The following is a 27,249-nucleotide window of genomic DNA, read 5'->3' as shown; positions in this document are numbered from 1 at the left end:
CTTGTTTCGAAAGAGATGATTTTCAGCGATAAGAGATGAGATTCAGCTTCTTCTACCATATTTAGCATCACCTCTAGCCAGTGCCTTTGAAATATCTGTAATTCAGCTTCTCGTCCCTGAATTTAGAAGCTGTGGAAAGCACATTCATTTTCCTTTGCATCTATAGAACATAGAGACTTGAATATGCCTGTGTCTGACTTGTTCTAATCTTAGGAGGCTTTTCTGATTTTGTTACTTATAATTTTTCTGCTTTCTCAGAAGGAATCTTTTTCCATCTTGTACTTTATTGCTAGCCCCTGGCTACTTTGTTCCAGCTGCCAACTTCTTTAGAGTATGCTTCTGACCCAGAATTTAAAGTGACGGCACCCTTCTAACACAGTTGAAAATTGAACAGAAAATTCACTGACTTTATTTTGTTTGTAGGTACAAAATGTTTGGCTAGGCTTGTAGGTTTAGTCTTTGACTTTGGAGTAGAAATTTTCCCCTGCTGGAAATTGGCTCATGTGTTGCTTAAGCTTTGGCCTCATTTACAGCTGCTCTAACCAACAGGAAGCTCTATCTTTGCCTGGAAAAGACTTGGGGCCATATTTATAGCTCTGTGATTTGGTTCTGTATCTGGGATTTCCAGACTTGGGTCAGTGAGTCACAGTAGATGTGACAGTGGAAACTTGTGACTAGAAGACAGACTTTGTGTGCAACAGCCTAATTGATCCTCCCTTGAAGTCTGATGTCCACTGAGACAGGCACACGGGCTCTCCCGGTCCATCAGAACCATATAGCAGAGTTCTTGAGTTAGGACCCTACTTCTCTGAGATGTCAAGTTTTTTGCTTCTTCTTTGACATTCATATGTCTCCAAAGGCAGGAAAAAACTGTTTTTTTTGAGATTTTAATTTCAAATTTGTTATTAGTCTGATACGTGAAGCAGAGAATGTATTGCACTGCATTATAATTAGTGTAGAGACATAACTCTTCAGTTCTTCATAATTGAGTCCACACATCTCATTTGGGAGGCACAGTCATTTTACCCATGGGTACAGTCATGTGAATCTCTGATGGGTGCCCGGGAGGATCCTGACAGATGTGGGCTCTATCCAAGGCCCCTCCTGATATTCTATGGGATGGGCACTCATCTCCATCTGTTTTCTTGTGAGCACCATACCATACAATTGGTCTAAGCCATGGTCATATCCCTGTTGATGTAAGAATACATTCCAATAAGCAGTCTGTAGCTTAGAAATTTAACTAATTGCATATACCACCTCTGCTCTCTGCACCATAGCTTTCCATGAGTTTAATATGCTTAAGAAGACCTTGCACCTAGAACAAGAATATAATGCCATCTGGCAAAATTTGCGATGACCCAGCTAGATTGTACACTCCTTTGCTTATATCAACTAGATAGAAGAAGTAAGTCAAAGGGGACTTCTTTCTTTTGCTCAAAGAAAGGGTAGATTTGGAACTAATATTTACTAAATAAAGGTAAAGGAAAACAATTAGGTAAGGGACCAGAAGCTTTGACTCAGAGTTCTGTGGTCATCTACTCCTATTTTGAGTTTACTCTGTACCAGTCAATATAAGCTAAGCAAAGGTAGTATGAAAAGAGCCCAGAAGATCTCAGGAGTGCACAAAACCAATAGGGAATATTTGGATTCAAGACTGAAATGATGATTATTTTCAATTTCTCAATCCCTCCCTTTTCCTTTTTCCTAGTAAATGCAGGCTAAAACTCACTTCAGAATCACCTGAATAAACACCAGTGTTATGGCCTCTGGTGAAACAAGCCTGTGGGTAGCTGGATTGTAATTAGAAACAAAATGAGTCTAATAAGATGGAAAAAAGAAAAAGTTGAAATTTCAAATGGGGCAAAATTTGCATCAGAGTATAATGCTCTGGTGGATATCAGATTGGATAATGCAGAAAAGGGGACAGAAGGAAAGAAAGAATGTTTAAAAATAAATTAATTGCAGCCACATACAGATCTTTCAGCAAAATTAGAAGCAGCCTGGACCAAGACAGCAGAACACAACTCTAAATTAATTGACGATATTCAACTTAATGGCTGTGTAAGCCAGAGAAATGATACAATGGTGAGTCATTTAAAATGAAGTATCTTTTGTGAAACAAAGAAAGGAGAACAAAAGGGTTAGAAGAATAAAATGAAGATAAAAGGTTTAAATATGTAGAGCCAGAGTCCAGAGGAGACCAGAAACATTCCAAAGCCAGACAAAATGAGTAGTGAGAAATGTGATTGTACTTAACAAAGAAATGATTTTATGCTTGTTTGTTTTATTTTAGGCTTCACAAAGGAACGTAAAAGACAAGTACCAGGAAAAGATGTAATTTTATGGAAGAAAAAAAGACGGAAACCAACATGATCCAAATGAAAATAAAGGAAGGTAAAGATAATTTCTTGAACAATACCTTCACCTTTCAGCTGAGAAAAGTGGAAAGAGACAAAAAACTGGTAATTTTTGCCAAGAGACTTAAAACATGTATTTAGGCTGTGATTCTTAATTTTAAATTTGTAAGTTGTCCCATGAACACATTTTTTGTTATAACAGTTGTAATGGTATAGTCAAAGAAATGGTTTCCTTTTGGCTATATTCAAACCCACTTTTTCTTTCAAAGAGTTTATCAAGAAATGTAATAGAAATAACAGATCAGGATGGTCATTATTTCCTTAGTAAGAATAATACATGCTAGCTACTCCTTGTTTATGTCCACTTTTGATCATCATGCAACTTTGCTTTGAGTATAAAATTTCTAGTATTTCTATTTCCCTTTTGATTTTTGTGGTGCTAAAATGTTCTTGAAATTAAAATGTTCCATCCCCTCCTACTCTTCAAATTCCCATCTGTTCTCTTCTGAACAGTAGACCCACACAGCTGGTGCCAGAAATGGTCACATCCATGTTGATATAAGAATATGTTCAAATAAGCAATCTGTAGTTTGGAGATTTAATGAATTCCACAAAACACCTAAAAAGTGCCAGGTAGTATTTCTAGGAGTTGGAGGGACAAAGATAAATTAGATGGGGTCACAGTCTCTAAGAAAAATCTGATATAATACTAGAGACAACTCACAATGTATTTAGTCTGTCAGAAGCTGGAATTGAAGTGGTTAATGCAGATCTGATTTTGAATCCCAGCTCTGCTTCCTATTATTTGCATGATATTAGAAGATGATGATATTGATATTTCTTAAGTTTTTTGAAATTTTGTGCCCTTTCACACTCCTTCACTCATCCCATACTTGATGGCAACAGCCTATCCTTCTGGCCAGAGAGGTGGACATAAGCTTGGCTGATTATAGTGTTTATTACCCTGGGCCACAGTGATTGGTTCAGGTATGGATACATGGTCTAATCTGGGCCAATCAGAATTCTACCCTCAGATTTTTTTTCTCTCTGGAGCTAGAAGGGAAGAAATTTTTTTTTTCTTACAATGAGGTTGTAAGAATAAAATTTCAGAGATGCCTGTAGCCATTGTGTCAGTTTTGTGGGAATGGAGAATAAAATAATTACAATATTTTATTATGTATTATTTGAAATAAAAGATATAGAACATATAATTAGCAATAGGTATACTTTTGCTTATATACAATTTATTATATATTTATATACATATATAAATATAATAATCCTCATTCCCTTGCCTCTTTTTAGAGGATTTACTATCCTGAACTTCATATTTATCATTTCTTTGCTTTAAATACAGCTTTATTACAAGTGTATATACACTTAAATAATTTATTTAGTATTATTTTTGAACTTTATAAAAATATACTACATGTTATTTTTGCTAGATGGGCAAAAATTAAGAAGTCTGACAATTTCACATTTTTGGTAAAGTTGAAACTAATGGGAATTCATATATCTCCTATGGAAATGTAAATTGGAACTACTGTTTTGGGTAAATAATCTGGCATTATCTTGTGAAACTGAATATGAATGTAGTTGAAGACCCTGCAGTTCCATTTCTAGGCTTATGCTCTAGAGAAACATTTGCTTCTGTGCTCCAGCAGGCAGATATAATTTGCAGAACCCCTGTATATAGGAGCAAAAAATAAAAAAAAAAAAAGCCAAATGGCCATTGATAGGACAGGTGAGTAATTTGTGGTGATCCACATGGCATAATGGCAATAGGCATGAATATGAATGCACCACAGGTACCTGCAACCATACAGAATGGTTTTACAAGCAATACTGAGGAGAGTAAAAGCACTTGAAGGAGACAGTGGGGTGCTGGGAAGAGTTGCGTATGCTGTCCTCTTAGTCCTCAGTTTGAAGACTGGCTTTGACAACAACCCATGTCTAGGCCAAAGTTGAAGCAAGGAGCAGAGGCCAGGATGGTGGGCCATCATTGTTGCTTAGGCTTGTCTCTTTAATCACCCAGGGAGGGAAAGCAATGGAGAGGGGGTATGGCCACTGTTGGTGAGATGGAGGGCCACCCTTTGACTGAACATTCGGACTCCTGATCTGAGTTGCTTCATGGATTGAGGAGATAGTGAAAAATCTTTTTTCTGCTTCAGGATCAGATAGCTGTGACAAGCTCTTTGTAGGTGTTATCTAGGTAGTCTATATGACTGACCCCAAAACCTTCTAATTACTGACTCACAGCCATTGATGTCATCTTTGAGATGAGTTAAGATGGTTTCTGCAAGTTTCGGGTATGAGTCCCCGCTGCTGGGGCCTCCTTTTGGGTCTTACAGTAAATTGGATGTTTTGGACTTCTCCCTGGAAGATGGTGTAAACAGTCTTTGGTGCATCCAAAGACTGCTTATGCTTTATTTTCTATATGTAATATTTCAAGAATCATTGTTTTACATTTTAACATCTCTAAACATAAGTCTGTGTCTTAGAATTGACAGCCTCTTAATGATAATAACAGGTAGCATTTTTTTCTTTCTTGATGATACTTAAAATAGAGGTGTGTCTCATGATCAATGAAGTCTTTATACTTGATTAAACAGGGTGTTACCTTATACAGATAAACTACTTTTGCTCTTTTTTAAAAAACAATAATTTTTCTACATATTAATCTTCACACATAAGCAATATCCACTTAACACTCCAAAATAGAAATTGAGTCATTTATATGGTTTTGTAGTGAAAGGAGGGAAGAAAGATTTTTTTTTTAAAGATTTATTTTTATTTATTTATACAAGCCCTGGGTACAGTCAGAAGCACGGGAGGGTGAGAGAATTCACCAGAGCCAGAGCGGGGAGCAGAGCAAGTACAAGGACCGAAGTACACTGCTGAGGGGAGCAGTGGGCGGCAGAAGAGGTCTGTGCTCCATGTGGGACCCTACTCCGGTGGCCGGGGAGCAGCCAGGGATCGAACTGGTGCTGCAGAGGCTGCAGGCAGCTTCGCAACCCAGCGCTCATCTGCTGCGCCACCTGGGAGGCCCGAGGGAAGAAAGATTTTGAGGACTCTTGATGTTGTAGTGGCCAGCAACCAGAAAAAGGTATTAATTGAGTGAATATCAGAGAGAGAGAGAGAGAGAGAGAGAGAGAGAGAGAGAGAGAGAGAGAGAGAGAGAAAGCATGGGTGGTTGGAGAAAGAGAGAGTGCCCAGAAGATTGTGTGTGTGTGTGAGAGAGAGAGAACTGGTGGAAAATTCATCGATTTCTAGTCCTTTTGAAACCCTGATTCTATATCATGCTTCGGGTTTTGTGAGTTGTTAGATTAAGTCTCCTTTTTCTTGGTTCTGACAAGTTTCCCTCCCCCAACTTAGAGATCTCTTCCTGAGACAAATACTTAACACTATTGCTAGTATTTAATAAATGCTTTGTAAGAACTTAATGTTTTATGTTTGTGCTAAGGGGTTCACCTAAAGAACCTTGGGAATAGAAAGGAAAAGAGGAAGAAGTTGATTATTTCTTGCTCAGTTGGGACAGTTTGGGATGCTGTTAAAAGAGTGGGTGGTACATGGTCAAGTGGAGGTGGAAGGATGATCAATATGGCAGTGCAGTTCTTCTTTGAGGAGGGAACACCTTGGGAGCTGAGATCATATGTTATGTCCCATTCTGAGAGACTTGCAGAAGAAGCAGTTGAGACCAAGAGAGGTCTTAAAAAAAAACAACTAGAAGAGTGACAACATAACTTTGTTTAAACCTATCACTCTGACACCATGTGTAAGGTGAAGAGGAGAGGAGAGGAACTTACTGTGTTAGGAGACTGTGGCAGTCGAGTGAGAAGCAATGACGGGGAAGTAAGATATCAATACTCCTCTCTCTAGTGACATTAAATGGTGCACAGATGAGTGCACTTGTCTCTGGTCTATGTGAGCAGTCTCATACTGACAATCAAAATGGCTCACAGCTGTACAACCAGCCTCACGCTCTTCTCCACACAGGGGCTGTTATATTTATGTGACTGCTGGATTAGCAGCTGAGTCATGTCCTTCGACTCCTGTCAACTCTCCTGGTGTTTGTCCGCCATCTGGTCTCACTCTGTTTCCTCTCCACTCCCAAGCTTGTTATCCAAATTCATACAGTAGGTCTTCCATTTCTTCCTGGTGACCTGCACATGGATTAGACCATTTCAGACTTTCTGCAGTGTAAATTGGAAAGAGTCTAAAACTAACAGTTTATGCAGACCAAGTTGGGACCCTTTTTTACTTTACTATGGCATTTTGACAGTAAGAAAAATGACACAGGATAGCAATTATTGATTCACAAAAGGCCTTCCTTGTGAATCTGGATACATATCTATCTGTACAGTCTAGACAAATCTATGTCTATTTGGGAGGTAAAAGCTATAGTGTTGTAAAAGAGAAACCCCACCAACTGGGAGAACATTTTTGCACCCAACACTAATGATAAAGGACTGATCACAAAAATCTGCAAAGAGCTGATGAGACTCAACAACAACAAAGAAAATAATCCAGTCAAAAAATGGGCAGAAGAGCTTAAAAGAAACTTCTCTGAAGAGGAAATGCAAATGGCCAACAGGCATATGAAAAAATGTTCAACATCACTTGTCATCAGGGAAATGCAAATCAAAACTACCATGAGATACCATCTTACACCAGTGAGAATGGCACATATTAAAAAAACTAGCAACAACAAATGTTGGCGAGGGTGTGGAGAAAAAGGAACTCTTCTGCACTGTTGGTGGGAGTGCAAACTGGTCCAACCACTGTGGAAAGCTGTGTGGAGATTTCTGGACCTACTAAACATAGAGCTTCCATATGACCCAGCAATCCCACTCCTAGGTATTTACCCAAAGAACACAGAAACATCGATTCCAAAGAACACCTGCACCCCTATGTTTATAGCAGCACTGTTTACAATAGCTAAGCTTTGGAAACAACCCAAATGCCCAAAAATAGATGACTGGATCAAGAAGATGTGGTACATATATACCACGGAATATTACTCAGCATTCAAAAAAGATAAACACATGCAATTTGCTGCAACATGGATGGCGCTGGAAGGGATCATGCTCAGCGAAATAAGCCAAAAAGAAAAAGAAAAATACCGGATGGTCTCACTCATAGCAGGAATCTAGAAAACTTAAATAAGGGACCAGGAAAATGAAAAACTATAAGAAAGTGAAAATCAAAATCAACAAAAAACTATGAACCAGAGACACTTTTAGGGGGGCGGGGGCGGGAGGGGAGGGATTGGGGTCAGAATGGGGGCGGCAATTGTATGGGGAATATAACAATAAAATTTATAAAAAAAAAAAATAAATTTAATTAAAATTAAAAAAAAAAAAAAAAAAAAAGCTATAGTGTTGTAGATGTTGTCACTGAAATTGATCTAAAGAGAGATTCTGCTTTGCTTTCCCAGTAGATAGTGCAGATATAATCCGTACACTTATTTGGCCCAATAAATATTCTTATAAATTATATTGAGGATTATATTTTACATTGGGGGGAATAATTCTTTTTTTTTTTTTTTTAAATATTTATTTATTTTTATACAAGAGCTGGGCTATAGACCAGAGACGCGGGAGGGTGAGAGGATTCACCAGAGACAGAGCAGGGAGCAGAATAGGCAGACGACCAAAATACACTGCTGAGGGGAGCAGCGGGCACGACGGGAGAAGTCTGCCATGCCATGTGGGAATTTCCCTGGCTGGCCGGGAATCGAACCAGTGCTGCAAAGGCGGCAGACAGCTTCACAGTGCTGCGCTCAACTTGCTGTGCCACCGGAGAGGCCCGGGGGGAATAATTCTTATACAGTGGAAGTGGGGGAAAATAAATAGGGAATATACTACCCAATCCTGGCCATGTGGTCATTTTAATGATGCAGTAAAAAAAGAGATGGAGCAAATGAGTGCTTCTTTATGAGCATAGGCTGACTACTTAATGCTCTCAATCTGGAAAGATGAAGGTGGAGTGGGATGTGATAAAAAATTTACAGTGTCATGAAGGAAATGAATCAGGTGAGTAACAATTCAGAAAAATAAGAATTAGGAACATATACTGAAGGTAGTTTGAAAAGGAAATATGGTTTTATACATTTGTAGTAAAATCATGAAACTCATTTCAAGAAGCAGTTAGATTAAAATCTGATGAGATTCAGGAAGGTCTGGGATTAACTCAAGGATGAAAGGTCTGCAGTGAATATATTTAAGAAATATGCCCACAGTTTTTGTTTCAAATCACAAAATATGTTCATTATTGAAAAGTTATAAAAGTCATATAAAAATAAAAAACCTATAATCTTTTAGAGATAATAACAAGAATTTTAGTGTCTAACTTCAGTACTTTGTTTTTCTGTTTATTTAATTTACCCAATTTTATCAAGCTAAACATGTTGGCATATAGTTTGCTTTTTCACCTTTATATTTTGTGATCGTCTTTCCATGCCATTAAATTTATGACTATACGAACACTTTAAATGATTGCAAAGTATTGCTTTATATGGATGTAATGTAATTTCCTTAATCAATTCTATATTGCTAGAAGTATTTTGGGTTTTCTTACATGTTTATCTTCTAGGTTTATGATACTTCTGTTAATTTGAAAAGATCCCGTTAGACTTTAAGTGCAATTTTACAACTAATTTTGCAAGAATATTTATGATATTAAGTAATTTTATCTATAAACAAGACTATCTTTAACTTACTCAAATTTTTTTTTATGTCTTTCAGACATCTATGTCAATATATCTTTACATTGATTTTATGTATTTCTTATTAGATTGATTCCTAGGCCCACAACATTATTATTATTAGTATTTTTTAGTACTATTGTGAATGGTTTCCCTCATTATTCTAGCTGTTTATTTAGGATATGTATAAACAATTTCTTTAGTTTTTTGTTTTATAGTTTTTATTCAGGTAATGGTTTACAAACTGTGCATGCTTTAGGGGTATAGGCTTATACCTCTTCAAATGTAAGACTATACGCACCACCAAAGCATCAATCCTCAACCATAATCCATTGGGGACCCTTCCTCTTTAACTCCCCAGGAAATTATTAAAATAATTTTATTGTTTTAAGTCACTTCCCTGCAAAATTTTCTTAGTAGTTCTGTTTTCCCAGTTAGAAAATCAAATCACCAACAAGTAATGATACATTTGTTTCATCTTTTCCAATATTTGTACTTTTATCTAGTTTCGGATCCATTCTAATTGCTAAGCACATCTACATTGATGTTAAATAGTGGTGTTTATACCTGTCTTGTTTCTCATTCTAATAGAGTTGTCTTTATTGTTATATCTTTAGACATAGTATTAGGAATTGAATTGAGAACTTCTTTTCCTTGTTGAGTTCTTAACATTATGCTGAGCTCTTTTTAAAATCTAGAATACATTTTGATTTTTCAAATCTTTTTAGTTCCTTTTAGAGTTCATATACTTTTTTCCCTTTGACTTGTTGATGTGATTAATTTATTAGTTTTGAAAATTACTTGATTTTTGGAATGAATCCTATTTGGTTATTGTCCTGACTATCTTTTGGTTCATAATAATCTACCTCAAAAAGTTTATTTTGCTCACAGTCTTATGGATCAGGAACTAAGGAAGTTCTTGGTAGACAGTTTATCTCTGATCTTCATAATATCAGTTGGAGCAGTTGGAGCAGGAGGACTCACATTCAAGGTGGGTTTGCATTTAACTGTCTTCTGGCCTCTTTTTCTCCATATGGACTCTCACAGTGAATTTCCATGTCACTTGAGCTTCTCTTAGTATAGTGACTTCAGAGTAGTCACACTTCTTACATGTTTCCTAGTTTCCAAATGAAAATGTACCCAGATGTGAAATCTGTAAAACTCCTTATGACCTATGGAAGTTCTAGGGTATCACTTCTGCTATAGCCCATTGGTCAACAAAGTCAGTAAGGTTGGTTCAGATTCAAGTGGAATTAGATTCCACCTTCCGATGGGTGGAATAGCAAAGATACTGGAGTCATCTTTAATAGATCCCAGTGGTGGCTTATTATTTTTAAAATATGTTGCTGATTTGTTTTGCTAATATTTCTTCAAAATATTTACATGAACATTTCTAAGTAATGTCAGTTTATAGATACATTTCTTCATTTCCCAGGTTTTTGGTGCTAGGGTTATGCTACTTAGTTTTTAAAGTTGACTTGGAAAATTTGATCTTTTTTTCTACTCTGTTCAGTAGATTAGATAACATTAGAATTTCTTGCTTCTTGAAGATTTTTAAAACCTCTTAGGCCACATGTTCTTTATAATTTTATAATTCTCAATGATATTTTTAGTGCTTTTAATGGTATTAGCTTATTCATATTTCTTATCTCTTCTTGACTCAATTTTGTTATTTCATATTTTCCTGGTAAAAAAAATCATAACTATATTTGTCAAATATTTGTTACAATATTCTGTTTTCAGGGCTGATGTAGATATTTTCTCTTATTTTTTTTCCTTTGGTTATTTTAGTGGGAATATATGTAGGAAGGCAATTTAATACACGGTTCAAATTGATATCTTACAATGAATGTTCTTATTGCCCCTTTTCTTGAGGTAGGAATATCTTAGAATATGTTTATAGTGTTTTTATAATAAGCAGAACATTAGGCTGCATGATCCATAAATTTGCTCTTTGTGGCATTTAAAATTGTGTTTTGAACTTAAATGAGAGCTAAATGTAATCTTATACTTTACTCACAGACATGTCAAGACTGTCTCTTGCACATGCAGGCTTTCATCAAGATGTATCACCTCACAAGGAAGGAAGATGAATCCAAAATAACTGAACTCCTGTAGCTGACTATTGATTATCAAATCCTGTAAGAAGACAGTGAGGACCACTTGGATTATAGAATAATTACTGGTTAATTTTCATTAAAAGGCTTCTAATGTGAATCTGTGTAGTAGTGTATGTGCCTGAGGTACAAGTTCAGAAAGGTCTTTTGGGGAGGGATGATAAGATTCTGGGAAAGGCAAGTGATGTAGAATGTTAGGGAGGGGGGTACAAATAACTTGCCATTGGTACACTCTCACTCTTAACCTTACGTTTGTCAATCCTGGGAATACTGCCTAACAGGTCTATAGCACTATTATCAGGAGGAGATGTTAGAAGTCTGAATAAATCAGATAGAAGCAAATGGGTGGGTGGATCACTCATCTTTGAACTTGTCCTGAGAGGAGAGGCTGTAGAAACCAGCTATGCTGGTAAAGCATTTTCACTCTATAGAAAGTAAATTTTACTTAAAATGAAGATGTAGGGAGGACCATGCAAAATAAGACCCAGAAGTAATTGGAAAGGTATAGAGGAAAGATGAGAGATTTTTAATAAGCCTTGAAAGCCCAAAGACTAAGAATACCAGGATAATTAAAAAATACAGAGGAGATTTGAAAACATGTAGCTACAGGGAGGGTTGGCCAAAGAACAGAAACAGAGAAAACTGTAGGAAATGGAAAGGGGGGGGGAATGGAAGGGGGATGAAGATATTACTTTTACAGGAATGCAGACACACATGGAAAGAGGCCAAAAAAACCGCCGAGTAAGTGCTCTGGATGGAATTTAGTGCATGTAGCTGAGGAATGATAGCAAATCCACCACTATGCCAGTGATAGGGGGTGGAAAGACTACCAAAATGCATGAGGGGGAACATGGGGTTCAGTACAAGGCAATATATATTGCGTTCGCAGGCACTTAAACATACAGCATAGCAATTAGACACATGGTCTAGAGAATGCCAGTGCAAAGGGCAGAGTAAGGAGAAGAATGTCTGGCTACTCTATATATAAACCCGTGTGCCTGAGCTAAAGTTCTCTTTGTCTACTCTGGTTACTGTTTGTGCCTTTGTTGACATGTAGAACATTTCCACAAAGTGGCTTGGGGGCATTTTAATGAAATGAGGTTCATAGAAGACAGAAGACTATAAGAGGATTTTATGATATTTTATAGTTGCTTTATAATATGAAAACCTATTTGTCTTCCACTGTGATTTGCAGAATCAGTCTCATCATTCAATACCTTTACACCTTGAACACCTTGGAATTTTTAGTTTAACTGCATATAATTTAAACAAAATCTTTATTATAGCCTGGGATCATTCTGAGGAACTGTGTCTTCTAAGAATTCAATGGACGATTATCTTTCTTTAGCCTAGTGTTTTGGGGGAAAGACTTGGTTTGTAATTTATATTAGTGTTTTCATTCCAGCAGGTTAGAATTTGCATTGTAAGGAGTAAGTACTCATCCCTGGGAGACGGAATAGTATCTTAAAATGACCAGAAGAAGGGGGCCTCCCTGATGGTGCAAGGGGCTGAGCACAGCACTGTGAAGCTATCTACAGCCTCTTTAGCACGAGTTTGATCCCCAGCTGGCTAGGGAGCTACCTGCATGGTGCAGCAGATCTCTCTGGTCTCGCCTGAGGAGTGTATTTCAGTCAGTCTGCCTGTTCTCCACTCTGTCTCTGGTGAAGCCTCTCACCGCTTGCACCTCTGACCTGTACCCAGTTCTTGTATGCATGCATAAATAAATAAATCTTAAAAAAATGACCAGAAGAAGGGTGCAAGAATCTCTTATCTTCTTGCCTGTAGGCGAGCCCTTCTTTTCAGTGGAGTGGTTTTTTAAAAGTAAAATACAGTAAGCACAGGGGACTGTGGTGATGGTGTACAGGTGAATTGGGTAGAGGAAATTCTATGGGAACTACACCTGAGGAGGAAAAAAAAGCAACCATTGTTTTAAAATGAACAATGATGTAATATATATATATAAATTAATTAATTAAAAAAGTAATACCATAAAACCCACAAATTAACCTGGTAAGTGAGGTACACACTTACTCAAAGATAAATATCTTTAAATTAAGGAAACTTGTAAACCGAAATATTCTTTTTTTTCAGTTGTAATTTTGTAGAAGAAGCTGATATATATTTTTTTTCATGTCTCTGATTTATAATTGTTTTTGCTTTGTTGTGTTTTGTTTTTTAGATATATGTATTTTTAAATGACACAGAAACAGTAATTCCAAAGTGCACCTGCACCCCTATGTTTATAGCAGCACTATTTATAATAGCTAAGCTATGGAAGCAACCCAAATGCCCAAAAATAGATGACTGGATCAAAAAGATATGGTAGACATACACAATGGAATACTATTCAGCAATCAAAAAAGATAAACACATGCAATTTGCAGCAACATGGATGGAGCTAGACGGGATCATGCTCAGCGAAATAAGTCAGAAAGAAAAAGAAAAATACCGGATGGTCTCACTTATAGCGGGAATTTAGAAAACCTAAATAAGAGACCAGGAAAAAGACTTATCAATACAAAGTAAAAATCAAAATCAACAAGCAACTATAAACCAGAGACACACTACGGAGGCGGGGGGAGGGCGGGGTAGGGAAAGGAAGGACTAGAGTCAAAATAAAGGGGGGGTGCAATTGTATGGGGAATATAACCAAAATGAAAATGCATACATTGTGCAAAGATGAAAAAAGATGTAAGAATTATATAAAATAAAATATTGAAATATTCATTTTTGTGGCAACCTTTTGTCATCTGGGAGAAGACAGGCTCTAGAAAGTAAAGAAGTTTGAAGAGGTGGGAAGGATGAAAAGATGGAAGGTTATCTTCTTAGTAAGTAACAAATATTTGATAGACACTAAATTGTGCTCTAGATACTTTAATTTTCAATGACATTTTGGTTTCTTCAATTAGAGTGTAAGTTTCTCAGAAAAGGAGTTGTCTTTTTAGTTTGCTTAACACCAACCACAAAGTCAAATAGTTAAGTTAAAAAAATCTCGTTCTCTTTAACTTCTGTATTGGATTTGACTCTGCTGAAAAACTCCTTTTAGGTCTTTCCTCTTTTTGTCTTCCTCTCTACTATCTCTGCTATAGTTGGACTATAGCCCATCCTCTCTCACCTGGTATCACCACTACAGTCTCATCTTTCAGCCTTCCCATTTCATCCATCACATTGCCATCAAAGTTATCTTTTATTAATTCACACTCCTGCTTAAAAATCTTCCATACCTCCTTATTACCTACAGGAACAGTCACAAAAATCCTTGTATCTGACTATAACCCAGTGCATGGAGGATGGTGAATCCTCCCTCTCTACTGTATCCAGTGTTATTTCTTCTCCCTAAAACCTGCTCTATAGTGACATTTAAGAGTAGCTGTCATTTTCCAAATGGAGCCTCCTATTACTTTGGTCTTACAGGGAGACTGTAGGTGTGAATACCTGAACATTGATTGTAGTAAGGACAGGAGAAAGATTGAAAACTAAAAGTCCTTTCTGTTCAGTTGTAATCCCAGCCATCTGGGCAAAGTGGTTCACCTCTCTGAAAAGAACACTGTTGCTTCTATGTACTGATCACAATGGAGAAATTCAATGGCTTGAGAGCAGAGTGTTTTGTTTTGTTTTCAGCATGTTGGCTACGTTGTTTGGGGTTAAGGAGGGGTGGTTGTCGGATATGGGGAAGCAAAGGGATGAAAGGGAAGTGACAAATGCCTCCATTTGTCTGAACTTGCACTGAACTACTGTAATCATAGGAGTCAAGTTTCCTGGATAACAGGTTCATGGGTTAAAGAGAGGCTTTTGAGAGGTTATTTTTGGCTATTATTGTGGATGCTATTACCCCTAGTTTGCCTCTGTATGTATCATAACCATGGTGACCATATGTTTTCGAGGTTAGCATGTGTCAAGGTGGTAAATTTTAAAATTTACTTGTAGTCTGTCATAGCTATGGACTACAAAGAAGAGTGATTTTCAGATGACCAGCACATGGGATACCTTACTAGGCAAACATCAGGGAAAAATGTAGCATATTGAATAAAAGCAGTGCAAAGCATGGAAAATCTAAATTAATTGGAATTTGAATTTACCACCCCAAGTTCTGTTCTCTTGAATGGTTTGACAATTTTTCTCTTCTTTTTAATAAACATAAAGTGGGGCAATTTTAGAGTTGAACTGATTAAGTGTAGATCTTTGGGCTATTTTTGCAATCCAGGACATGAAATTCTGATTTTTTATTGTTAAGTTGCTGTGGAGAATGAACTGTCAAGTTTACATTTGACGCAGAATTAAAAAAAGCAGCAATTCTGTCTTCTCTCCACCATCACCATTAGTATTTGCTGGCATTTGGGAGGGTTCTGGCAATGGCAGAACAAGTGCATCCCTGGTCATGGGGTATCTCAGTGACTCCAGTGTGGAGAGTATGCTGGATGTCTGCCTTCCCTCCCAGATCCTTCCCTCTCCTTCTTTGCTTCTCCACTTATTTTGTGCCCTAGGAGGCTGACCTGGCACTACATCAGCGAGCTTCCATGCCCTCAGCTTCTGGTGGGGTTTGGCAGTGGGATCTCGGGCAGCAGATGAAGTAATGAGGTGGTCCAGGTATTCATTTCCTTGGTCCTCTCCCTGTGTGCTAATGCTGTGCTGACTGTCTCCCTCAGCTGAAGGTCTCAGCCACTATCAGTTCTATATAGCTTTGTCTCTGGATTCTATTGTTTGGGCCTGGGGTGGTAGCAGTGTCTTGCTATTACTGGAGCTGAGGTAATGCATCATCTCTTGTGTTTTCCCCCACCCCTGCCCATATCTTTGCAAATAGTCCCTTAATTAAACTCTCTTCAAATTACTCAATTTGAGTGTACCATCTGTTTCCTGTTGGGACCCTAGCTCATATAGGGGGTTATTCTTGAATCGATGATATTGGTAGAAAGACTTTACTGATGACCCCCAGAATCTGGCAGCAAGCAGTGTAAGAACACACAGATGTAAGTTGCACCCAGATCCTGCAGGTGGGAGGTGTTCCATTTCTGAGGTGCTGCCTGGGTTACCAGCCCCCTTGCCTGGGGGTACTTGCAACACAGCTCTGGCTTTTGTTTGGAACTGGAAGAGAAGAGAAAACAGGTTCCCTCCATTAGTGCTGCTGGCACAAAAGAGGCTTCTGAGTCAGCAAGTGAGACAATTTCGGAGCATCTCTGTCTCTGGTGCCCTGTCTCTTGCTGGCGGCCCAGGTCCATCCTGGCGTCAGTGAGGGGAGCTGCCCTAAAGCACCGGGCTTGGTGCCTCCCTCCTGCAGTCTTCTTTGGCATCCTTGTTCCTTTGCAAAGCAGAGCCCCATTAGCAAGTGAAATGTCACTGCTTCAAACAAACAGGCCCTGAAGTCTGCCAAGTTGTTGGGTGAAATCACAAAGAGATCTTTTAGTGTCCTGTGCCTCCTTGGGGCCTCCTCACAGGGGAGTCAGTAATCCTTTCATGCCTAGAGCAGGACTTGCTGTCTTCCTGCCTGCTAGTCGCCGACCATCTCCAAAGTCACATCGCCCTTGTACCTGGGATCCGCCTGATGGAGTCTAGAGTTTCAGGGAGCTGGGTTAGCCTTTGTCCACTGTCCATTCAGGCTAATTGGTCGCTGATTGGGATTTAATCAGTCCCCTTTCTGGCATTCTTTCCTAGTCACTGGTTCTCTGAGGGAAGCCTTCCTGTCTCCTTGCCTTCCCTTGGCTAGCTCATTGAAAAAAACACCCAGAAACTGCTCCAGATTGAGGAAAGAGGTCAGGGACATTATCTCTGCCCACACCAGTCAAGCCAACTTGATTGAATTCGGGTAGTGCAAGAGGAAAGAATACGTACCTCTAGATGAGTTCCCTGGCAGAGAAACAGTCAACAGCAAAATAGTCACTTCAGAGGGCAAACTGTTTGCCTCACTAATAAAGCCTGGCTCACGATGGAAAATAACTCAGAAGAAAGTAGGGAGCAAATGGATTTAGTTGCTATGGGAACGCAGTTGGAAAAAAACATGAAATATGTAAATACTGTAATTTGGTATTTTAATGTACTTCTTTTCCATGAAGAAAATTCCCTGACAACTAAAACTAACAACTCATTCCTCTGCTATACACAGCACTGATTGACAGAGGCTGGGCATGTGGGTTTTTGAATTCTGTTTTGTCCTTAGGAGCAAATGTGTCTCTATTCTCAGGTATAAAAATCAAACATCTGGAGAAGTGGTTTGCAACTCTGGCTTCACATTAGAATCACTCAAGGAACTTCCAAATTATTGGCCACACCCAGGTCAAATAAATCAGATTTTTCAGGGGATGGGATCTGGCACTGGCAGTTTTTACAAGACCCCCAATCTCTTTTAATGGGCGACCAGGGCTGTGAACTACTGACTTAGAATCCTAATTTGCTAATCTTGGTGAATATAGATCACTTATTTTTCTATCTGCCTGCAGTATATTTTATTTCATATGATTTTTGATGATTTGGACATTTTCATACTAACAATGGGAAATGATTAGCAATTATCACTCTTCCATTATTAGTGTTATTATCTTCACCACAATACATTAGTGCTTCTCTTATTATTTTCTTATTATTTGGAGCAAACCTATGATAATATATTACAAATCATTATCATTGAACTATAATAATGATGATTAATTGCTGTTATTTAAAAAATTATAAATTGTTAATAATTTGGGAAGTTTAGATGCTGCTTCAAATGGTGATATCAATTTATGTTTTAATAATTACTATCATAAACTATCATTAACTCTATAATAAATCAACAGAAAACATTTATATAGATTAATTGTTTGACTTGCTTAATAGTAATCTACACTAAAGTTGGTAATGGCATAATTTCTGTTTTCCAGATGGGAAAAATGTTACACACAAGCACACACAACTTACATTAATTTACATGTTGTACCCATAGCATATTTGAGCGTAGAACTCCAAAATTTCAGATTTTTCTCCTTGTGTAGGTCTTATTTCTTTTACTCTGTCCAATGTGAAGTCTCAGTCCATCTATGGAATCTACCCAGGAACAACTCTTCAAACTAACCCAGCATTTTCTAGTATCTGAGGAAAATTTGAGTGGGTAGAGAAAGAGGGTTCATGAAAAGGTCAATATTATAGGAAGAATGCATTGTGGAAATCTCACCTGGTTGTACAACTTAAATTCAGATGATGAGAGAAACCAGAGGTTATTGGGAATTCCAACTTGTGGAAATCTTGCATTTTTCTGAAACTTTCTCACTCTTCTTACCTTTTTCAATATCATTATTATGCCCAGCTCTCAAAGACCAACTCTTGGGTCCAAGAGTTGGGTCTGACTAACTTCAGGTTATGTCATTGACTCAGTTTGCTGGATCTTCTGGGAATAGGCACAGCTTGAGGGTTCCTCTTTTATGCACTGCTGTAGTCTTTGAGATGATGTTCCCTGACCCTCCAGACCAGGATAGAGCCTCCATTCTCTGTTATCTGTTCTCACAGAACCATTAAAAAAATCCCTCTATTGTAATCCTTAGCATGGTTAAATTTACTGTCAGTCTTTTCCAAAAGCAATCAGTTCTGAAAGGTTAGAAAATAGCAGTCTCTGTTCTTGTATCACAATGATCTTAGCAGAATCCTTGGTATATATTATATATTTAATAAATTTAATTGACTAATGTCTAATTTTTTCCTCATCTCTGATTCACATACTTAATAGTGATTTTTATTTAAAAAAACCTTTTTCTTATGGAAAATTTAAAATAAACTAAAAGCAAAGATTTTATAAAGAACCCCCATGGATATATCACCCAGCTTTAACAGTTTCTACATTTTGCCAATCTTGTATAACATTTTTTTGATTAGAAAAAAGATACTTTTTAGATTTTCAGTTTCAGCTCTGAAACATCTTTAGACTGGAAGTTATGACCCTCATTCTTATGAGAAAACCAAACAAATTGAAAATCAGTGAAAATTTTCAGACCATCAGAGAAATGAATTTGCCTATCACTACCCTGAAATTTGGAGAAGATTATTCCAAAGGGCCATAGCTTAGATCTGCTTCTCTGGAGTAGAAACCACTGGTAATTTTGGTAATTAATGGTAAATTTTGAGGGATATTGGAGGCTGAGTGTGGGCTAGCTTGAGAGTAAGAACTCCTAGTGCTATAGGCTTATACTCTTAGAGGGAACCTCACGCTTCTCTTGGTTTTATATCTAAACCCCACCAGGTACTCAAGGTGAAGATCAAAGAGAGATCTCTTGTGGCATTGGCACAGGGAGAGGAAGAGTAATCACTTTATTATGATAAGAGTTTGTCCCCTGAAAAATGCTTGCCTTCCAAGGAAAAATTCTTTGCCACAGTCATATCTCACTGAAAAAAGGTCATTCCTTCTACTCCATCCCCCTCTAGCTTTCCTTCCTCACTCTTACATGTGTATGTGTGTGTATGTGTGTGTGTGTACATGTATATGTAGCTAGAAGGTCATAGACCAGAGACCCATGCCCACTAAAACACTGATATTTAATCATTTGATTATAGAATGTTTCCTTTCCCTATACTTTGCCACAAAGCTTGGCAAAGGCAAGAATAGTCTGAGGAGACAAGGCAAGCATCAGGATCAGGCTCAGATATGACACAGATGTTGCAATTATAAGATATAGAATTAAAAAAATAACCATAATTTATAAGTTAAGAGCCCTTATGGAAAAAGCAGGCTGCATCCAAGAACATATGCATAATATAAGCAGAGATATGGGAATTCTAGGGAGGAATCAGTGGAAGTGCCAAAAATAGGAAAAACACTGTAACAGAGATGAAAATGTCTCTGATGGACTCATCCATAGACTGGGCATGACAAGAAAGATTCATTGATCTTAAAGATAGAATTTCCTGTACTGAAAAAACAATGTGAATCAAGAACGGATCACCCTAACACAGAACTGATCACCCAAGAAGTGTAGGAACAATTTCAAAATGTATAACTTATGTATAATTGGAATACCAGAAGAAGAAAGAAAATAGCCAAAGAACTATTTAAGGTATTAATGACCAATAACTTTCCACAATTAATGACAGACACCAAATAATAGATCCAGGAAACTTAGAAAATACCAAACAGAATATTCTTGGCATATCATATTGAAATTGCAGAATAGCAACAACAAAGATAAAATCTTGAAAGGATATTTATTTCAAAGGATGCAAGCTTGTGTTTAGGGAGTTATATGGGAAATATTTTTTATTGTTTCATGCAGAATCTACTTTGGATCAGATAACATCATTACCACCTTTTTGGTGTACAGCAAATCCCTTAATGATGTTTTGTTCTAAAGGGTCAGGAAAAAGACAAAACTCACAGGAAACACACATGTATACAGCAGGGGATGCGGAGGGAGAGGGGTCAAAACAGGGGAGGGAAGAGCACTAGGTTGTTGTTTGCAGGTGTTATGGTGGTGGGAGAACTATGGTGACTGCACCTGAGGGAGAAATCAAATATTAAACAAAAATAAACAACAATGTAAGAAAAAAATAAACAACAACAAAAAATGAAAGACTCTCAGGAAAGCTGAAAAAAATTCTTTTTGTTCTAATGTTGATGAGAAGAAAACAGTACTGGCTGACGTTATATGAAATGCTGTTATTTAAGGGCATTCTTTTATATCAACTTCAGTTTTTTCTTCCTCTAAGCACTTTCTTTTTGGAATTCTGGCTTTATGCAGTGGTCTCAGATCTAACTTTTAACCCTGCTGAGGTCTCAGTTTAATCTCTTGTCTCCAGGGTTTATTAAAACCGAGCCTCTAGCTGCCAAGAATTGGCAAATTCCCCCAGGGTCCCAGCACTCACCATATATATCTGAAGTGTTTTATGTGCCCATCGCTGAAAGGTATGTTGATTTGAATTGCAAGAGAGAGATATGAGGTTCTTTCTATGGAATGTTCTAAAATGTAACAGGGGAGCAAATGCTATAGGAAGGAATTTAGCTCAGTATAAGGAAGACTGCCTTCAAATAAAGTGATCTGCTTCACAAAGTAGTGAGCTGTCTGGTCATCAGAAGGATTTAAGAATAGGCTAGTGCACATTTTGGGGATGTAGTAAGGGATACTTAGGTGTGAATGGATGTATTGGATTGCTGCCATCCTCTCCTTCTGCTTGCTTGATGTTGATTTGCATACCAGAACCAAAATCATGATATGCTCAGGAACAAGACTCCTTTCCTGGCCCTCTGAAAGTTTAGGCTGTTGGCTTGCCAGGTCTGCTCTCTGCCCACAAATGGCTCCTTGACACCTGGCAGCAGAGCCAGGCTGTCTGGGCCTGACAGGCTTCGCCAGTGCATGCGATGCCTGTGCTGCCGGTGTCTGCCCTTCTGGACCCTCTCAGGTGGCCATGGTTTGTCTTGGCCATGTTGCTGTCAAGGAGGAGGTGAATTAGGGAAGGATGAATGAGCAACAGGTGTTAGCAGGAGTCTAGACAGAAAAGTATCCTTATACCCATAGGAGCAAGTCATTTAAAATAGCTCTTTTCCCAAATATTCTTCTGGTGGCAGTAGGCCCGTCTGCTCTGTGGTTTAAGATCATTTGGCAACTCTTATTCTTGCAATCAGAGACTGGCTTCTGGGGCTGTAAAATCATCAGTGAGCTGAGCCAATTAGCTCAGCCAGGAGGGGATTATACACACCAGCTCTGGTACCAGGGCAACTTTATGCAAACTGATTTTACAAAGTTTCAGTGGATTGCTTGCCCTGTTTGCCTTCAGAACAGTCATATCTTAGGGTGGACCCTGGCAGGTGACACATTTGGGTGCTTTTTAAATTTCCCATGGAGAAACTAGGTGTATAAACTCAACTTAGTGCAGCAAGGAGAGGGGACTTGCCCTACAAACATAGGCAGTCTGTTTATATGAAGACTAGTAAAACATCCCTTTTCAGTTTAGAGGAATTGTACACTCTCAAATCCCAGTCATGAAGCACTAGGATGGGGCTCCACTGGGAGTCCTGCGGGCGCTGGATGGAGCCCAGACTCGTAATGAAGTTAAAACCATGGTGCCAAATACAGATGTACGCTAGAGGGACTGTTCTGTGTTAGTGTAAATTAGTGCTCCAGGTTACATGTGGGATTGTGGATCAGTAATGTAATGCCTTTCTGGCGTGCAAAGGACAGTGAGTTCATAGGTGAACTTGAGAAGTAAGAGCTAAGTGTATCTACCCCCAACCCCTCCCAAGTAGTCTCTCTACTGTTCTTACTCTGGTTACAATAACATCTTGAACTGTGCATGAGAGCGGGAGAGGCAGAGGGAGAGAGAGAAACCACAATATGAAAAAAGCCACATATGCATAGAAAGCTACTGGTAAAATTTTGATGCATGTCCATCCAGATCCTTTTCTGTGTATATGTGTATGTGTTTCTTTGTGCAGCTAGGGAACCATACTCTTCCCAACTGCTTTTGCCACTTCTCATATTACTTCAACTGTCAGTATTTAGTGAATGATTACTATGTAGCTCGCCCTTTCTTTGCACTGGGAATATAGTGATGAACAAAACAAAGCCCTTGCCCTCAAGGAGATTATGTTCTGTTAAGCATTCTGTAGAGTGCATCTTTTCATATCCATAGATCCATTTGTGGAACTACATTTTTAGGATCTACTTACTGTTCCATAGTGTAGATGGACTTTGTGTCTGGTTGGAAGTTCAGATGGTTTGCAACATTTTTTTTTGTTATTATAAACAGTAGTTTGGTGAACGTTTTTGTAGTTAATGTGAGTATACATCTTTATTAGAGCTAAAGGCTATAGTGGAAATTTCAGAAAGCTAAATATTCCCAGAGCTTGGGGGAATAAATATGGACTCTCTGGTTGTGACTTGTAGGCAATTAGTGCCAAAGACACTTGAGTCCAGAGGGTATCGCTTACAGACTTGGCTGACTGCATGGCTTGGGCTAGGGCAGGCGAGCGTGTGTGGGTGTGTTTCAGCTGACCCAGGTAGACAGTCCCATGGTACACAGATCTCTGGATCAATTAAGGATAAATATAGGTTTCAGGGGTCATTAGAGGCCCAGCGGCTTTCATTGTGGTTTTGGAAAATAAAGATATGTTATTTCATGATGATAAACTACGTGAGATATTGTTTTAACAACCCAAAGAAGAGGTTTCTACACAACTGTACTCTTATGAGTTGGGTTCAGTCTGCATTCCAGATGGGCAGCAGAAAGACCAGAATTCCAGAAGGCCTTTCTGTATCCTGAGCCCTTGTTAGCAGAATGGGAGATGAAAAAATGAGAGGGAGTGAATTGTAGGAATTAAGGGTCACTTTTATGGGCTCCCTAATTTTGTAGACGGGCAACACCGGATTTCAGATCATTGGTGGCCTTCCATGACATACTTTTGTATCGCTAAGGGCAGTGCATCCCTCCCTTGCTGGAAAGTTGCCTACTGTTCTGATGTATGAGACCACTATGTTGGAATAATTTCAAACGCTCTCCTCTTTTTTTTTCTTTTTCTTTTTTTCTTTTTATATTCCCGTACAATTGCAACCCCGATTTTGACCCCAATCTCTCCTTCCCCCAACTCAAAGAGTGTCTCTGGTTCATAGTTGTTTGTTGATTTTGATTTTTTTCTTTCTTATAGTTATTCTTCTTCCTGGTCCATATTTAGGTTTTCTAGATTCCTATTATGAGTGAGACCATCCGGTATTTTTCTTTTCCTTTCTGGCTTATTTCGCTGAGCATGATCCCTTCCGGCGCCATCCATGTTGCTGCAAATTGCATGTGTTTATCTTTTTTGAATGCTGAGTAATATTCCATGGTGTATATATATGTACCACATCTTCTTGATCCAGTCATCTATTTTTGGGCATTTGGGTTGTTTCCAAAGCTTAGCTATTGTAAATTGTGCTGCTATAAACATAGGGCTGCAAGTGCTCTTTGGAATTAATGTTTCTGTGTCCTTTGGGTAAATACCTAGGAGTGGAATTGCTGGATCATATGGAAGCTCTATCTTTAGTAGGCTGAGGAATCTCCACACAGCTTTCCATAGTACAAACGCTCTCCTATTTTACATTCATTCTCTTCATCAAATTCTGTCCAGTCTCCTGGACAAAGTCACTGGAATTTGTTGTTCAAGCCCTAATTCTCTCTCATTTGAGTAACTGCAGGTGCTTCATGGGTGTCCATGTTCTCTCCCCTTCCAGTCTGCTTCCTACACAACCTGCATTATCATTGTGACATGATGTTGCACCATATTACTACTACTAGTAGTAGTAAGTTGGGATATAGTTGGGAAGTTTCCCAAACTTATTAAAAATTGTAGTAAAATATATGCAACAAATTTACCCTTTTAAGGCATTAAGTTCAGTGGCATTAAGTGGCATTAAACATCTTCAATGATGTCTTGTTACCTACAGAGTGAAATTCAAACTCTTCAGAGACTGACAAGGCCCTCCAAGCTGCCCTGGCCTACCTGCTCATTCCTGTGCCCAGCTAAAGCCCTTGCCTGTTTTCTAGCTATGAACCACTCTCAGCTACTGGAAGTGACATATTTATTCAGGCCTTTGTATCCTTACACTTCTACTTGGGATAGTTTCTCCCTCTTAGTTCCTTGGTAAGTTCCAATTTACCAAGGTATCCCTTCTTGGTAGCCCCCTTGCATTGTGTCCATTTTTATGTTATAACATCTCATCCTTCTCATTGCTTGTCTGTTAGTCTGTAGCCCTTACTGGACTGTGAACTACTTGAGGAAAAGGGCTTTTTATTTATTTTTATATTTTCTCTCTCATTGCAGTGTCTGACACGTATTTTGTGCTGAATGTTTACCAAATCATAAATATTGGAGAAGTAAATACAGTCTGGTTTGCAAAAATGTGTCCTTTGATGGAGACCTAACAAGATAGAATATGTTCATAGTGCTTGGTTCTGATTTATATTTTCAGTTATCTTTTTAAAGATTTTTATTTTAAAGACAGTTTTGTTACATGTAAGTTTTTTAGATAGGGTTGATTCTCACAGTGTTCTTTCAGACACATGATTTGATATTGTAAACACACACACACAGTTATTCAGCTAGTAAGTGGTGAATTCAAACATGGAGGTTCTCTGATTCTACACTGTGCTTTTGATTTCTGTGTTTTGTACTTTCTACACTCTTCTATATTTTTATATGCTAATGCCTGGGAGTGATGACATTTTTGGTCCAACAGATGAAATTGTAAATGAAAAGGGAAATGTGGAAAAGAATATCCTGTAGAATCCCTCTTTGTTTATATAGACATTAAAAACTAGTTTCTTTTTCTTTCAAAGTCTTGGTTTCCATATTTGTCAAATATGAATAATGTGGCCTCCCCAGTGGTGCAGCAGTTGAGTGCTGGGTTGCGAAGCTGCCCGCAGCCTCTGCAGTTCCGGTTCGATCCCCGCCTGCTCCCCGGCCACCGGAGGAGGGTCCCACATGGCGCGCAGACCTCTCCTGCCGCCCGCTGCTCCCCTGAGCAGTGTACTTGGGTCCTTCTGCCTGCTCTGCTCCCCGCTCTGGCTCTGGTGAATTCTCTCACCTTCCCACGCTTCTGACTGTACCCAGTGTTTGTATAAATAAATAAATAAATCTTAAAAAAAATATGAATAATGATGTTCCTCCTTATAAGACAGTGTGTTAAGTAGGATAATGCATTTTATATAGTAAATGCTTAAAAAGTATATTTATTTTCCTAGAATTCCTGACTTTTTCATTTTCCAAGTGTTCAGGAGTCTGTGAATTGACCCTAATAGAAACAAATCTTTGTAGAAAGAAGACTCAGGACTGTAATAGCTGAGAAGTAGGTCATCATTAAATACACCTTCATGGGTTTCTGCAGACCTCCATGTATTTTCTGCCCCACCACTTCATGAAATCCTACAATCAGAGGTCAACTAAGGTCACATTTGCAGATAAAATCTGTGAGCTGATACCTATACTAGACTGAATACATTTAAACTTTTACTTTCTGTTTCCATGGGATTGAGTTTTGATCTCCTTTCTTGAAAAGGGATTATTATTATTACTATTTTGCACAGGCAATCTGAAGCTAGGTTTGGGGGAGAATTTTTTGGTGAGGAAAAGGATGAAGAAAGGGGGTAGGGAAGGAGGGTTTCCATATAAAATTACAGCCATCTTGTTCAGGATCATCTTTCAAATTTATTTCCTTTATATTTTAGTTTAATTCTGTGATTTAATTCTTATGGTCAGTTTGCCTCCCTGGAAGGTGTGTAAGGAGGTGTGTTGGGGGAAGGGTGAGGAAGGCAGGCCCCTCCTAACCCAGATATACACTGAAGAAGAAAGAGCTGATCTTACAAGACCTACATCAGGACACTGCACTGGGGGTGGAGCTGATTGGGGAGGCGATGCCTTCACAGCATGGGAGATATAGTTGGGAAGTTCAGTCTCCCAAACTTCTTAAAAATTGTAGTAAAATATATGCAACAAATTTACCCTTTTGAGGCATTAAATTCAGTGGCATTAAGTGCATTCACTGTTGTTCAAGCATCATCACCATCCATCTCCACTTTCTTGTCTTCCCAAACTGAAACTCCAAACAGTAACTCATCATCCCTTCCCTTCCTTCAAATCCACTTTCTGGCAACCTTTCTTCCAATATCTGTTTCTGTGAATTTGGCTGTTCTAGCTGTCTCGTATAAATGGAATCATCTGTTACTTGTCCTGTTGTGACTGTCTTATTTCACTTAGCATAATGTCCTCAAGGTCCATCTACATTGTAGCCCCTAGCTGTTTGGCAAACTGTTTTGGAATCAGGAGAATGAAAGAATTGAGCATTGATCCGTGGACCTCAAACCTTAGGCTTGAGTTAAGGAAGGGGTGCCTGGATGTTCATTTCCATTTTAAGGAGATTGTTGATAGCACTATTTGTATATTTCCTGGACACTCAGGAAAAAGTCGGCTGTTCTCTTTGTTCATTTCCTTCTCTGTCTCAGGGGCCATTAAAATCCAAAGCAGCTGACTCTTCCCACTAAAAAGCTTCTGTAGCCTTGGCAGTGAGATGGGGCACTGTTGGTAGCCAGAGCAGACTCTGCTCCTGTTTAGGAACTAGGCCACAATTTGCCATGTTTGGTCTCA

General features: G+C 38.5%; 1 long non-coding RNA gene across 1 annotated transcript in view; it reads left to right on the top strand.

Annotated features, from left to right (window-relative positions):
* The window catches only part of LOC119260591 (uncharacterized), a 412,686-nt gene that overhangs the window by 65,214 nt on the left and 320,223 nt on the right, over positions 1 to 27,249 (top strand). The window contains exon 2 of the long non-coding RNA XR_005128756.2: positions 2,297 to 2,397. This is a non-coding gene — a long non-coding RNA (uncharacterized LOC119260591). The remainder of the gene's footprint in view (positions 1 to 2,296; positions 2,398 to 27,249) is intronic.

Source organism: Talpa occidentalis, unplaced genomic scaffold (genome assembly GCF_014898055.3).
Source record: "Talpa occidentalis isolate TD23 unplaced genomic scaffold, MPIMG_talOcc4v2.1 talOcc4.6, whole genome shotgun sequence".
NCBI classification, from domain to species: domain Eukaryota; kingdom Metazoa; phylum Chordata; class Mammalia; order Eulipotyphla; family Talpidae; genus Talpa; species Talpa occidentalis.
This window is presented reverse-complemented; position numbering and strand designations above follow the sequence as displayed.